Below are 12509 nucleotides of genomic sequence, written 5' to 3' on the forward strand. Positions count from 1 at the left end.
TTTTGGTTGTTTCCATGTCTTGGAACTGTGAACAATGCTGCAATGAACATGGGGCTGCATGTGTCTTTATGTATCAATGTTTCTGAGTTTTTGGGGTATATACCCAGTAGAGGGATTGCTGGGTCATAAGGTAGTTCTATTTTCAGTTTTTTGAAGAACCACCATACTTTCTTCCAAATGGTTGTACTACTTTACATTCCCCACCAACAGTGTATGAGGGTTCCTTTTTCTCCACAGCCTCTCCAACATTTGCTATTACCTGTCTTGTTAATAATAGCTAATCGAACAGGTGTGAGGTGGTATCTCATTGCAGTTTTGATTTGCATTTCTCTAATAACTAATGAAGATGAGCATCTTTTCATATATCTGTTGGCCATTTGTATTTCTTCCTGGGAGAAGTGTCTGTTCATATCCTCTTCCCATTTTTTTATTGGATTGTTTGTTTGTTTGTTGTTGAGTTTTATGAGTTCTTTGTATATTTTAGATGTTAGGCCCTTATCTGAGCTGCTGTTTGAAAATATCATTTCCCATTTAGTTGGCTGTCTGTTTATTTTGTTGTTAGTTTCTCTTGCTGAGCAAAGACTTCTTAATCTGATGTAGTCCCATTCATTAATTTTTGCCTTCACTTCCCTTGCCTTTGGAGTCAAATTCATAAAATGCTCTTTAAAACCAAGGTTCATGAGTTTAGAACCTATGTCTTCTTCTATATACTTTATTGTTTCAGGTCTTATATTTAGGTCTTTGATCCATTTTGAATTAATTTTAGTACAAGGGGACAAACTATAGTTGAGTTTCATTCTTTTGCATGTGGCTTTCCAGTTTTCCCAGCACCATTTGTTGAAGAAGCTTTCTTTTCTCCATTGTGTGTTGTTGGCCCCTTTATCAAAAATTATTTGACCATATATATGTGGTTTTATTTCTGGACTTTCTATTCTGTTCCATTGGTCTGAATGTCTATTTTTCTGCCAATACCATGCTGTTTTGATTGTCGTGGCTCTATAATATAGTTTGAAGTCAGGTATTGTAATGCCCCCAGCTTTGATCTTTTTCTTTAGGATTGCTTTGGCTATTCGGGGATTTTATAGTTCCATATAAATCTGATGATTTTTTTGTTCCATTTTTTTAAAAAATTTCATTGGAATTTTGATGGGAATTGCGTTAAATTTGTATATTGCTTTGGGTAATATGGCCATCTTGATTATATTTATTCTTCCTATCCAAGTGCAAGGAATATTTTTCCATCTCATTGTATCTTTTTTATTTCCTTTAACAATGGTTTATAGTTTTCATTATATAAGTCCTTTACATTCTTTGTTATGTATATTCCTAGGTATTTTTTTTTTTTGTTACAATCGTGAAGGGGATTATTTTTTTGAGTTCGTTCTCAAATGTTTCATTGTTGGCATATAGAAAGGCTATGGACTTTTGTAACACATTATACTTTCTAAGTGACCTCACTAAAGCCCTTTTCTCTAGGCTTGTGGCAAGGAAACAATACTCCCACCTCATAGCAGTGAGGAAGGGTTGGACACACAGCAGGCACATCAGGCCCTGTGTCCCTGATATCTCTTTTCTAATCCACCTCTTCTTTTCTCAATGTGCTTTAGGGACCCAAGAGTCATGAATCAATTTGGAAAAATGTTTATTGCTGCCTCTTCCTTCTCTTTGGAATAAGGTATGTGCTGTCTTTACGCTTCAGGCAAAGATTGCATTTCACATCCTGTTACAATTTCTCTGAACCTTGGACTCTCATCTGTAGAGTGGGATACAGCTAGTTATGAAGAAATCAGCCATGTGGCAGCTGAAAGGACTGAAGGAGATTCTAAAATAACATCCTGAGTCTGGTGTGGGCCATATGCTCAGCCAATACTTCCTCTTTTCACTAGACCCCATGCTTCTGAAGGCTGATGGTCATACCTTGCCTGGCAAAGTTATTTATGTCAGCTTTCAGAGGAGCAATAGGATCTTCTGATTACAAAGCCCTGACCATTCCTGGGGTCAATTTCTCTGCTGGCTCCTAGATCAGCCCATAGCTCAGTCCACACAAGGAGGTGAAGAGCAATTCCTCTAATTATGGGTCTTACAGCACATCACCTAGAGCAACTAGCATTGATGATACCTAGGGCAGACTCTAGTGGACCCCAGAGCCTTAGGACCATGGAGTTTGCTGGAAGAGTGAATGAGAGTCATTGCTCAACACAGCTCTTCCTTTGTGGGGCCCCTTTGTGTCCTTATGCAGCCTGGTTGCTATATTGCATCCCCTGGTATGGAGGGAAAAAGGGGAAGGGAAGGACTGTTTCCTGAAACACAGGGGAAGTGATGCTCAGAGTCACCCTTCATAAGGCTGAGAAACTGGCTCTTTGTCTTCCACTGAACTTTATCTTGTAAGGTTGAGCCACAGAAATAGTCAAGGTTTTATCTGGCTGAGGGAGTAAAAATCTTGGAGAAGCTGGAGAAACACGTTTCCATTTTTAAGTTTTCTGGATATAATACTACTAGGGTCTCCTGACTGGGATAAAGTGATGGGTTAGGCAACACTGTCCCTAGAGGTCCTCTGGTGCTCTTGATCACATTCCCTCAACCACAGAATTTTGGAGTATCATCTTAGGTGTCTTAATATTATTCTGTTATACATATAACAGATGCTCAACTATATCCATTGCTGTGTGGTGATTCAGGAGCGGAGAGGGAATAAATTGAACTTTATCCACAGGTATAATTCAGGGATATACTGACTTGTCTAAGGGACATGGACCAGGGTCAGGGCAAGAGAGTAAATGAAGGCCTGTAACTGTATGTTCACATGTTTTAAAGATATAAATCAACCTAATAAATGATCACGACTACAATATGTTTCAATACAGTATATCCTTTGACTTTGACAACTGTACTTTCATAATGACATGGAAGGCCAAGTCCAAATTCAGAATTCTTAGACTTCTTGGACTTTTATTTCTGAACAACAGTGTGAAAGAGCCAGACCTTGACCCATTTTCTGTTTGCACATGCAGTTCCATCTGTCATTACAGGAGATTCAAAGGCACATATGTGGACACCCTAGACCCCACTTCGAAGCTCTGTTCACAGCACTCCCCACCAACACTCACCTCTTGTTCACCTTCCAGGTCTAGGCTGCATGTACTGGAGGTGCAGCCTGACCCTGGGGTGAAAGACCCCAGATAAAAGGATGTGAAGACTCTGGAAGTGATCTCAGGGGTCATATGGGCAGGGATTTCAGGATCCTGGTACCTGGAGCATGAAAGTCCATGGTTTCTGAGTAATCGTGTCTAGAAAGCCAAAGCAGAGTTCTCTAACACATGGAGCTCAGGACAAGAATCCACTTACTTGAGTCTAATGGCCACTCTCTAAAAGAAGCCATATTTCTGAAAGGACATCTTGGCCACTGAGAAAAAATAATCAACAGTGGATGAGAAAGAAAGCTAGAAGAATTGATAGGTTAAATAGCACTGTTCAGTTGACCAAAGTACAACAGTTCTAGGTATGGGGTGAGGTTATACTTGACTAGTTCTCAACCTAGTGGCTCCTCCTCCAGCAGCCTTTTTCTCAACCTCCTGTGCACATTGGGAAGAAGGAGGCTTTCATATGAAGAAAACACCATATTTAACTCAGGAGCTCAACAGCTCTGGTATGTGATGTCCCTCTGAAAGAACTGTTCATGAGGACCAGGATGCATTTCCCATAGGTCTGAGGAGGAGATCCATAGAGACTGGTGGTGTGGAACACTCATGGACAGTAGGATGCGAGTGGGTTCTAAGATGAGTGGCAGATGGGATTGGGGGGTGACAGGCAACATGTGAAAGGTAGAGAAATAAAAGTCATTGGGAAGTTGAAGAGGGCAGTGAACCCTGGAACACAAGATTTGTAGAGCTGTAGGTAACAGCCCTGACAATAGGTAAACTCTCTTGGGACCACTAGAGAGAAAGCCTAGTGACCAATCTGGTTACATGTATAATTCCTATGGAGATCTTGGAAACTATTGGAGAAGAGGATGCTGGGAAAGACAGGCCTTCCTGTGGTTCAAGGCAATGAGAATCAAGCATGTGAAGAATCAGAACATCTAGATATGGCATTACTAGAACATAATTAGTTTGAACACATAAGTCAGTAAGGCCTGAGTTATCTGGTTCCAGGTGCCTTTTTTTTTTAAGTGAGAGAAGGGGAGATGGAGAGACATACTCCCGCGTAGGCCCCAACCAGATCCACCTAGCAACCTCTGTCTGGGGCCAATGCTTGAATCAACTGAGCTATCCTTAGTGCCTGGGCCGACACATGAGCCATTCGAGCCACTGGGTGTGAGAGGGAAAGAGGGAAGAAAGGGGTAGAGAGAGGGGGAGAGAAGCAGATGGTCACTTCTGTGTGCCCTGTCCAGGGGTTCAAACCTGGGATGTCCGTATGCCGGGCCGATGCTCTATCTACTGAGCCAACTAACCAGGGCCCCAGATGCCTTTTGGAAAAACAAACAAACAAAAAAAACCCTCCCTACAATCTAAAGCATTAACTTGTTTCATAAAGAGGAACTTGTGCATTACCTACTTGCAGTATGTTCTTAATTATAACATGAAATAATGGGGCACACAGAAGAGAAAGCTTCCTACATCCATAAGGTATACCTATCTTCAGCATGAGGCAACTGAAATGGGCTTTGCCATCTCATTTCCAGCTGTAATCTTTTTTCAGTTAATTCTTAGGAAGACAGATGTTTCCAATTTAGCCTTGAAAGCCACAGTAATAAAATAATCTTCAAATTAGCATGTTGATTGAGCCTAGTGTTTATAATCCGTTTTGAAAAGAAGGCCCCGCCTTTGCCTGTTTGCATTTCCATCAGGAAGATGGGATTGCCAAACAAGTATTATCATGTTAGCTTTTGAACTTTTATGTTTGGATTCTGATTTAGACATAACATTCTTTCTTTGAAGCACCCTGCAGAAGCTAACCAAGTATTTATATATTTTTTCAATCACAAAGTTTCTTTTTTTTTCCTTTTTTTTCCAGTGGTCAAAACCTTTTTTTGCTTTTTTGATGAGAGCTCGTTACATCTTATTTTAATATTTGTGAAGCTTTTCCCAAGGCACTAGAGACCTGTTCATAAGGGAGTGAGAGGTTCCTGGGGAAACTTGTGGTCTGTTTCACATGGACAAAATTCATATGAGCAGTTAGGAATGACAGAAGCAACACAAGTAGAAGAACCTAGCTGATCATTAGTGACCCTCTGAGGTCCACATAAGGAGAACATGACTTCTAAAACATGGGTCTGGTCAAGGTCAGGCACCCCAGCTTCTCAGAAAGAAAAATCTCAGTCCAATTTTTATTCCATTAAGGATAAGCTTAAGCTTGGATTAATAGGTTCCAGGTCTTTGCTCATTCAACAGAGAAAGGGCATTGTGATGGCTGCCATTTCTTTGGCATTTCTATCAAGAGGTAGAACCTACATCCTATCTCCTTGAATCTGGGCTGGTCTATGTCTGTTCCAACAATTGAGTATTGTAGAATCAATACTATGGCAGTTTAAACCTAGGCTCTGAGAGGATTGCAGCGCCCACTCTGCCAGGTAAGAAGGAGATACCACATGGAAAGGCCCTGGGATTCCATGGAGAAGGAGAGGGGTCCAGCTGAACCCAGTCTTCCAAATGTTTCTACCAAGACAGCAAGCATGTGAGTAAAACCTTCTTAGACCCCCTGGACTCAGACATGAACAACATCTGGTGACTCCAGTCAACAAACAGCATGAGGAGCAGAAGAATCACCCAACTGAATCCCGCTCAAATTCCTGACCCACACAATTGTAGTTTTAAGTCATTACAGCTTGGATAGTTGGTTTATGCAGCAACAAATGACTGCAACAGGCATGGCTGTCACCCAGGAAATAGGCAGAGAATGTAGTCACTGTCATGGTGCACCTTGATGGGTCTATTTATAGGGATTGCACTGTAAAAAAATAAATCCAGAGAAAGAGTTTCCTCTATACACCTTTCCCCTGTCCAGATGAGAGTCACAAGATACCCATCTGGGGTATACAACTGAATACAACTGAAGTCTAAGTCTGTCTCAGCTCCTTTGAAAACATCCTTTCAATGAACAGACTCTCCCAGTCCATTAAACTATGCTGGTCTGAATCTCCTGGTCACACAGCTTGGGCTCAAGTGAGGACCTGCTGTCAAAATAGTATCTCATTTGTACCTCAGGTCAACATCTCTGACTTGTCAAATGCTCCTGGATCAAATGACTCCTTCCCCATTATATGTTGACAAAAGAGTGATTGGTGAGGTTCGTCTGTCGCTAAATACAAATTTAATGTAGATCACAGTTATCTTTAATTTTCATCATAAGAATTCTCATAACAAGGAGAGCAATCATTGGGGGAAAGAAAAGAACACACTGGGATACAGCTTTGAAGATAAGAATAAAAAAAATCTTAAGTTACAAAATTTACCAGCTGCTTAAGCCTCAGACTATATCACACAAATAATAAGATAAACAAAATCAATATTATTTACTTGATCTGAATAACTTCTGGCTTTAGAACCATGGATGTGTAATTGAGTTTAAGCTCCTTTCAGCTGTATTGTGTTTGTCAGGTGGTCCTCTGGACGTAATGGCTTATTTTGAAAGTCATAAAAAAAAATCTTATGGACTGGCATCATTTCTGAGGCAGTAGCTCTCATTATGGAAATGGAGTTAAATTAATATAATGAACTCTATTTAAGGATTTTAACAACTCTTTTTCCAGTCCTTAGAAAATGTAGCGTGAAGCTAAATTTTCTCTCAAATCAGTTTTTAAAGTTAATTTTTCAAGACTGTTTCTGTATTGAATGGTGATGTTTTGATTTGAAGGATTTCTGGACAGAAAGCAAAATGAGTCAGCTGGTTTACTTTCCCTAGAAAAGGCCTCAAGTCATATCTGTTAGCTCCTTCAATCAGTAAGAATGCTCTGGATGTGTTCTGAGCAGACATTTTGGTTTCTGTCAGGGTAGTGTATGTATTCCTGGAGATTCATGAGTGCTCTCTGAGGATTTTGTATGCTCAGTTTTAATTTTTATGGCATTATAAGAAAATTAATATTAGCATATTCTGCATGATCTGAATGACTATATTGTAACCGAGGACTGCCACATACTTTCAGTGCCTCTGCTTGTTTGAACTTAATTTATGAATTTAGTTTTATTTTATTATTATTATTTTTAATTCAGTGAGAGGAGGGGAGGCAGAGACAGCCTCCTGCACACATGCTGATCAGGATCCACCCAGCAAGCCCACTAGGGGGCAATGCTCTGCCCATCTGAGGTATTGTTCTGTTGCTCAGCAACTGAGCTCTTTTTAATGTCTGAGGCAGAGGCCATGGTGTTTCAGTGGTCGGAGCCAACTCACTCCAATTGAGCCATGGCTACAGGAGTGAAGGGGAAAGGGGGGAGAGAGAGAGAAGGAACTGAGAGAGGGTGGGGTGGAGAAGCAGATGGGTGCTTCTCCTGTGTGCCCTGACTGAGAGTCAAACCCGGGACACCCACACACTAGGCCGATGCTCTACCCTGAGCCAAGAGGCCAGGGCCTATGAATTTATTTTTAACTTATAGTTGCAGAAGAACAATGCCTATCACTTTGGTCTTAGCTTTATGTTTCCATATATATTACTTTATTATGCTTGTTTCTTTGTACCAGGCACTGGCCTAAAACTTTACATGTTGTGTTGCCCTTATTCCCCACAACTCAATGAAGAAGGTTCTGTATTGTCCCCACTTTGTATATGAGCTGTGAGGTACAAAGAGGTAAATCTTAAGTAACAGAAAACTTAACCCAACATTTCTTAAATGATAACAGATTTGCCAACTCACATAATTGAAAAATCCAGAGGTAGAGTGAGTTTCAGGTATCGTTTAGCTGGAGCTCTGGTTCAATTTCTCTGTAATAACTTTGGCCTAACCCCTGCTGTGTGTCAGCTTCATTTTCCTGTTGGCTTCCCATCAGGATCACAGGATGGCTGGTTTCATTGTCCAAGACCACACGTCTCCTCATTTTTATCTAAGGACAAAGAAGCACTTCCACAGCAGCTACTGGTTTTGCTGTGAGATTGGGTTACTTCAATCCAATCTCAGTGGCTAAGAAAATGTTTCCCCTAATAGAGTTAGGCTTGAGGCAATCACTGTGCCAGGGGGGATAGGATTAGCAGATTGGCACCTTAGACCCACCAAAATCTATCCATGGGCTTGAGGGAGACATGCCCACACAAGGGACATGGCTGCTACACAGTAGAGGTCTGCTGGAATGGAGCTGTGTAATGCTGGTGGCCAGGGCCAGGCAGGTTTCCGTCGAATTCAGGCAGACGGTGGAGAAACTGTGGAGCTGGAGAGCATCGGGCCATACCTGTTTATTGGAGGCTTACAAAGTCAGGAGAGCAAATTGAAGGGCAAGGGAGCAGGGAAAAACCACACCTCACGGTGGTGGGAGAGCGATCTGGGAGAATTGCTGTAAGGGAAGGCACCTGCAGCCTTACACAGACCATGAACACGTGGTGCTGCCCCATGCCCACGTACCAATGAGGCAAAGTGCTTGCAGTGGGTAAACCCGCGAGCAAGCCCTACACAGCCGTTTTTCCCACAAGCTGAAAGTAGTAATCACAATTTTCACCCTGTTTAGAGAGTTGCTCAGGTCATGTGATTAGCAAGTGGTAGCTAAGAGTCTGATCTAGCAGAATGGCTCCAAAGACAGTTCTCTAAACCCTTAATAACATATACATGCATGCTTTTATAATAAAAATTATTTGAGTGAACATTAAGCCCATTCAATACTCAATTTTAGGAAAGACTATGTGAGAGAAAATTTTAAAAGGAGAAAGAAAAGATAAGTAATTATTTATCAGTTAACTGTTGCTGTGTAAGAAATCATCCCCAAACTCAGTGACTTATATTTTGTGGTTTGTATGGATCAGGAATTCAGGAAGGACCTGGGTGGGTGGTCCTGGTTCCAGTCTTTCCTGTGGGTTTTTTTTTTTCCAAAATTTACCAAGAAACTGAATAGACATTTATTTCTCCAACATGAATATACGAATGACCAGTAAGAAATGAAAAGATGCTCAACAACATTAGCAATCAAGGAAATGCAAAGCAAATTCACAATGATGTACCATTTCACAACTTGTAGATGGCTATAATAAAATTTTAAAAGACAGATAATAACAAATGTTGGCAAAATTATGGAGAATTTGGAACCCTCTCATACACTGCTAGTGCGAATGCAAAATGTTGCAGCCTCCTAGGAAACAGTCTGGCATTTCCCCAAAAGGTTAAACATATGGTTACCATATGACCCAGTAATTTCAGTTCAAGGTTTATACACCCAAGCAAATCTTGTACATGAAAGTTCATAGAGACATTATTTATAATGACCAAAATAAGGAAATGATCCAATTGTCCATCAACTTAAAAGTGGATAAAATAATTTCAGTAATATTGTAAGGTTTCAATTACAGTAATACTGTATGGTTTCAATTACCCTATATCAACTACTGCCTGAATATTTTATTTTTATTTTAATTTTATTTTTTTTATTAATTTTAATGGGTTGACATTGACAAACCAGGGTACGTATGCTCAGAGAAAACATCTCTAGGTTATTTTGACATTTGATTATGCTGCATTCTCATCACCCAAAGTCCAATTGTCTTCCGTCACCTTCTAACTGGTTTTCTTTGTGCCCCTCCCCGCACCCAACCCCCTCCCTCTCCTCCCCCCCTTCCCATAACCCCCACACACTTGTCCATGTCTCTGAGTCTCATTTTTATGTCCCACCTATGTATGGAATCATACAGTTCTTAGTTTTTCCTGATTTACTAATTTCGCTCAGTATAATGTTATCAAGGCCCATCCATGTTGTTGTAAATGATCTGATGTCATTGTTTCTTATGGCTGAGTAGTATTCCATAGTATCTATGTACCAAAGCTTTTTAATCCACTAGTCCACTGACAGACACTTGGGCTGTTTCCAGATCTTCGCTATTGTGAACAATGCTGCCATAAACATGGGGGTGCATTTCTTCTTTTCAAACAATGCTGTGATGTTCTTGGGGTATATTCCTAATAGTGGTATAGCTGGGTCAAAAGGCAGTTCGATTTTTAATTTCTTGAGAAATCTCCATACTGTTTTCCACAGTGGCTGCACCAGTCTGCATTCCCACCAGCAGTGCAGGAAGGTTCCCTTTTCTCCACATCCTCGCCAGCACTTACTCTGTGTTGTTTTGTTGATGAGCGCCATTCTGACTGGTGTGAGGTGATATCTCACTGTGGTTTTAATTTGCATTTCTCTAATGATTAGTGATGTTGAACATTTTTTCATATGCCTATTGGCCATCTGTATGTCCTCTTTGGAGAAATGTCTATTCATTCCTTTTCCCATTTTTGATTGGATTGTTTGTCTTCCTGGTATTGAGTTTTACAAGTTCTTTATAAATTTTGGTTATTAACCCCTTCTCAGACATATTGTCAAATATATTCTCCCATTGTGTAGTTTGTCTTTTTATTTTGTTCTTATTGTCTTTAGCTGTGCAGAAGCTTTTTAGTTTGATATAGTCCCATTTGTTTATCCTGTCTTTTATTTCACTTGCCCGTGGAGATAAATCGGCAAATATATTGCTGCGAGAGATGTCAGAGAGCTTACTGCCTATGTTTTTTTCTAAGATGCTTATGGTTTCACGGCTTACATTTAAGTCTTTATCCATTTTGAGTTTATTTTTGTGAATGGTGTAAGTTGGTGGCCTAGTTTCATTTTTTTGCAGGTAGCTGTCCAATTTTCCCAACACCATTTGTTGAAGAGGCTGTCTTTACTCCAACGTATGCTTTAACCTCCTTTGTCAAATATCAGTTGTCCATAAAAGTGTGGGTTTATTCCTGGGTTTTCAGTTCTGTTCCATTGATCTCTATGCCTGTTCTTATGCCAGTACCAGGCTGTTTTGAGTATAATGGCCTTGTAGTATAACTTGATATCCGGAAGTGTGATACCTCACACTTTATTCTTCCTTTTCAAGATTGCTGAGGCTATTTGTGTTCTCTTTTGGTTCCATATAAATTTTTGGAATATGTCTTCTATATCTTTGAAGTAAGTCATTGGTATTTTAATTGGTATTGCATTGAATTTATAAATTGCTTTGGGTAATATAGACATTTTAATGATGTTTATTCTTCCTAAACATGAGCACAGTATATGCTTCCACTTGTTTGTATCTTCCCTGATTTCTTTTATCAATATTTTATAATTTTCTGAGTACAAGTTTTTAAACTTCTTGATTAAATTTAATCCTGGGTACTTTATTTTTTGTTGCAATAGTGAATGGGATTGTTATCTTAATTTCTCTTTCAGACAGATCATTGTTGGTGTATAAAAATGCCTCTGATTTCTGAATATTAATTTTATATCTGCGACCTTGCTGAATTCATTTATCAGGTCCAGTAGTTTTTTGACTGAGACTTTAGGGTTTTCTATGTACAGTATCATATCATCAGCAAATAATGATAGTTTTACTTCTTCTTTTCCAATTTGGATGCCTTTTATCTCTTCTTCTTGTCTGATTGCTGTGGCTAGCACTTCCAGAACTATATTGAATAAGAGTGGTGGAAGGGGCACCCTGTCTTTTCCTGATCTTAAGGGGATTGCTTTTAATTTTTGCCCATTGAGTATGATGTTGGCTGTGGGTTTGTCATAGATGGCCTTTATCATGTTGAGGTATGTTCCCTGTATTCCCACTTTGCTGAGAGTTTTGATCATGAATGGGTGCTGGATTTTATCAAATGCTTTTTCTGCATCTATTGAAATTATCATGTGGTTTTTCTCCTTTCTTTTGTTTATGTGATGTATCACATTGATTGATTTGTGAATATTGTACCAGCCTTGCCTCCCCAGAATAAATCCCACTTAATCATGGTGTATAATTTTTCATATATTGCTGGATCCAGTTTGCTAATACTTTGTTGAGGATTTTAGCATCTAAATTCATTAGGGATATTGGCCTATAATTTTCTTTCTTTGTGTTGTCTTTGCCTGGTTTTGGAATCAGAATTATACTCACCTCATCAAAGGAGTTTGGAAGTCTTCCTTCCTCTTGAAGTTTTTGAAATAGCTTGAGAAGGATAAGAGTTAGTTCTTCTTTGAATATTTAGTAGAATTCACTTGTGAAATCATCAGGCCCAGGACTTTTCTTTTTTGGGAGTTTTTTGATAACTGTTTTAATCTCATTTGTTTTAATCAGTCTGTTTAGGTTTTCTGATTCTTCCAGATTAATTTTTGGAAGATGATATGTTTCAAGGAATTTGTCCATTTCATCTAGGTTGTCTAGTTTTTTGGCGTACAGTTCTTCATAGTATTTTCTTACAATATTTTGTATTTCTGTTGTGTCAGTTGTTATTTCTCCACTCTCATTTCTAATTTTATTTATTTGATTCCTCTCTTTTTTTCTTGGTGAGTCTGGTTAAAGGTTCATCGATCTTGTTTACCTTTTCAAAGAACCA

Source organism: Saccopteryx leptura, chromosome 3 (genome assembly GCF_036850995.1).
Source record: "Saccopteryx leptura isolate mSacLep1 chromosome 3, mSacLep1_pri_phased_curated, whole genome shotgun sequence".
Classification (NCBI taxonomy): domain Eukaryota; kingdom Metazoa; phylum Chordata; class Mammalia; order Chiroptera; family Emballonuridae; genus Saccopteryx; species Saccopteryx leptura.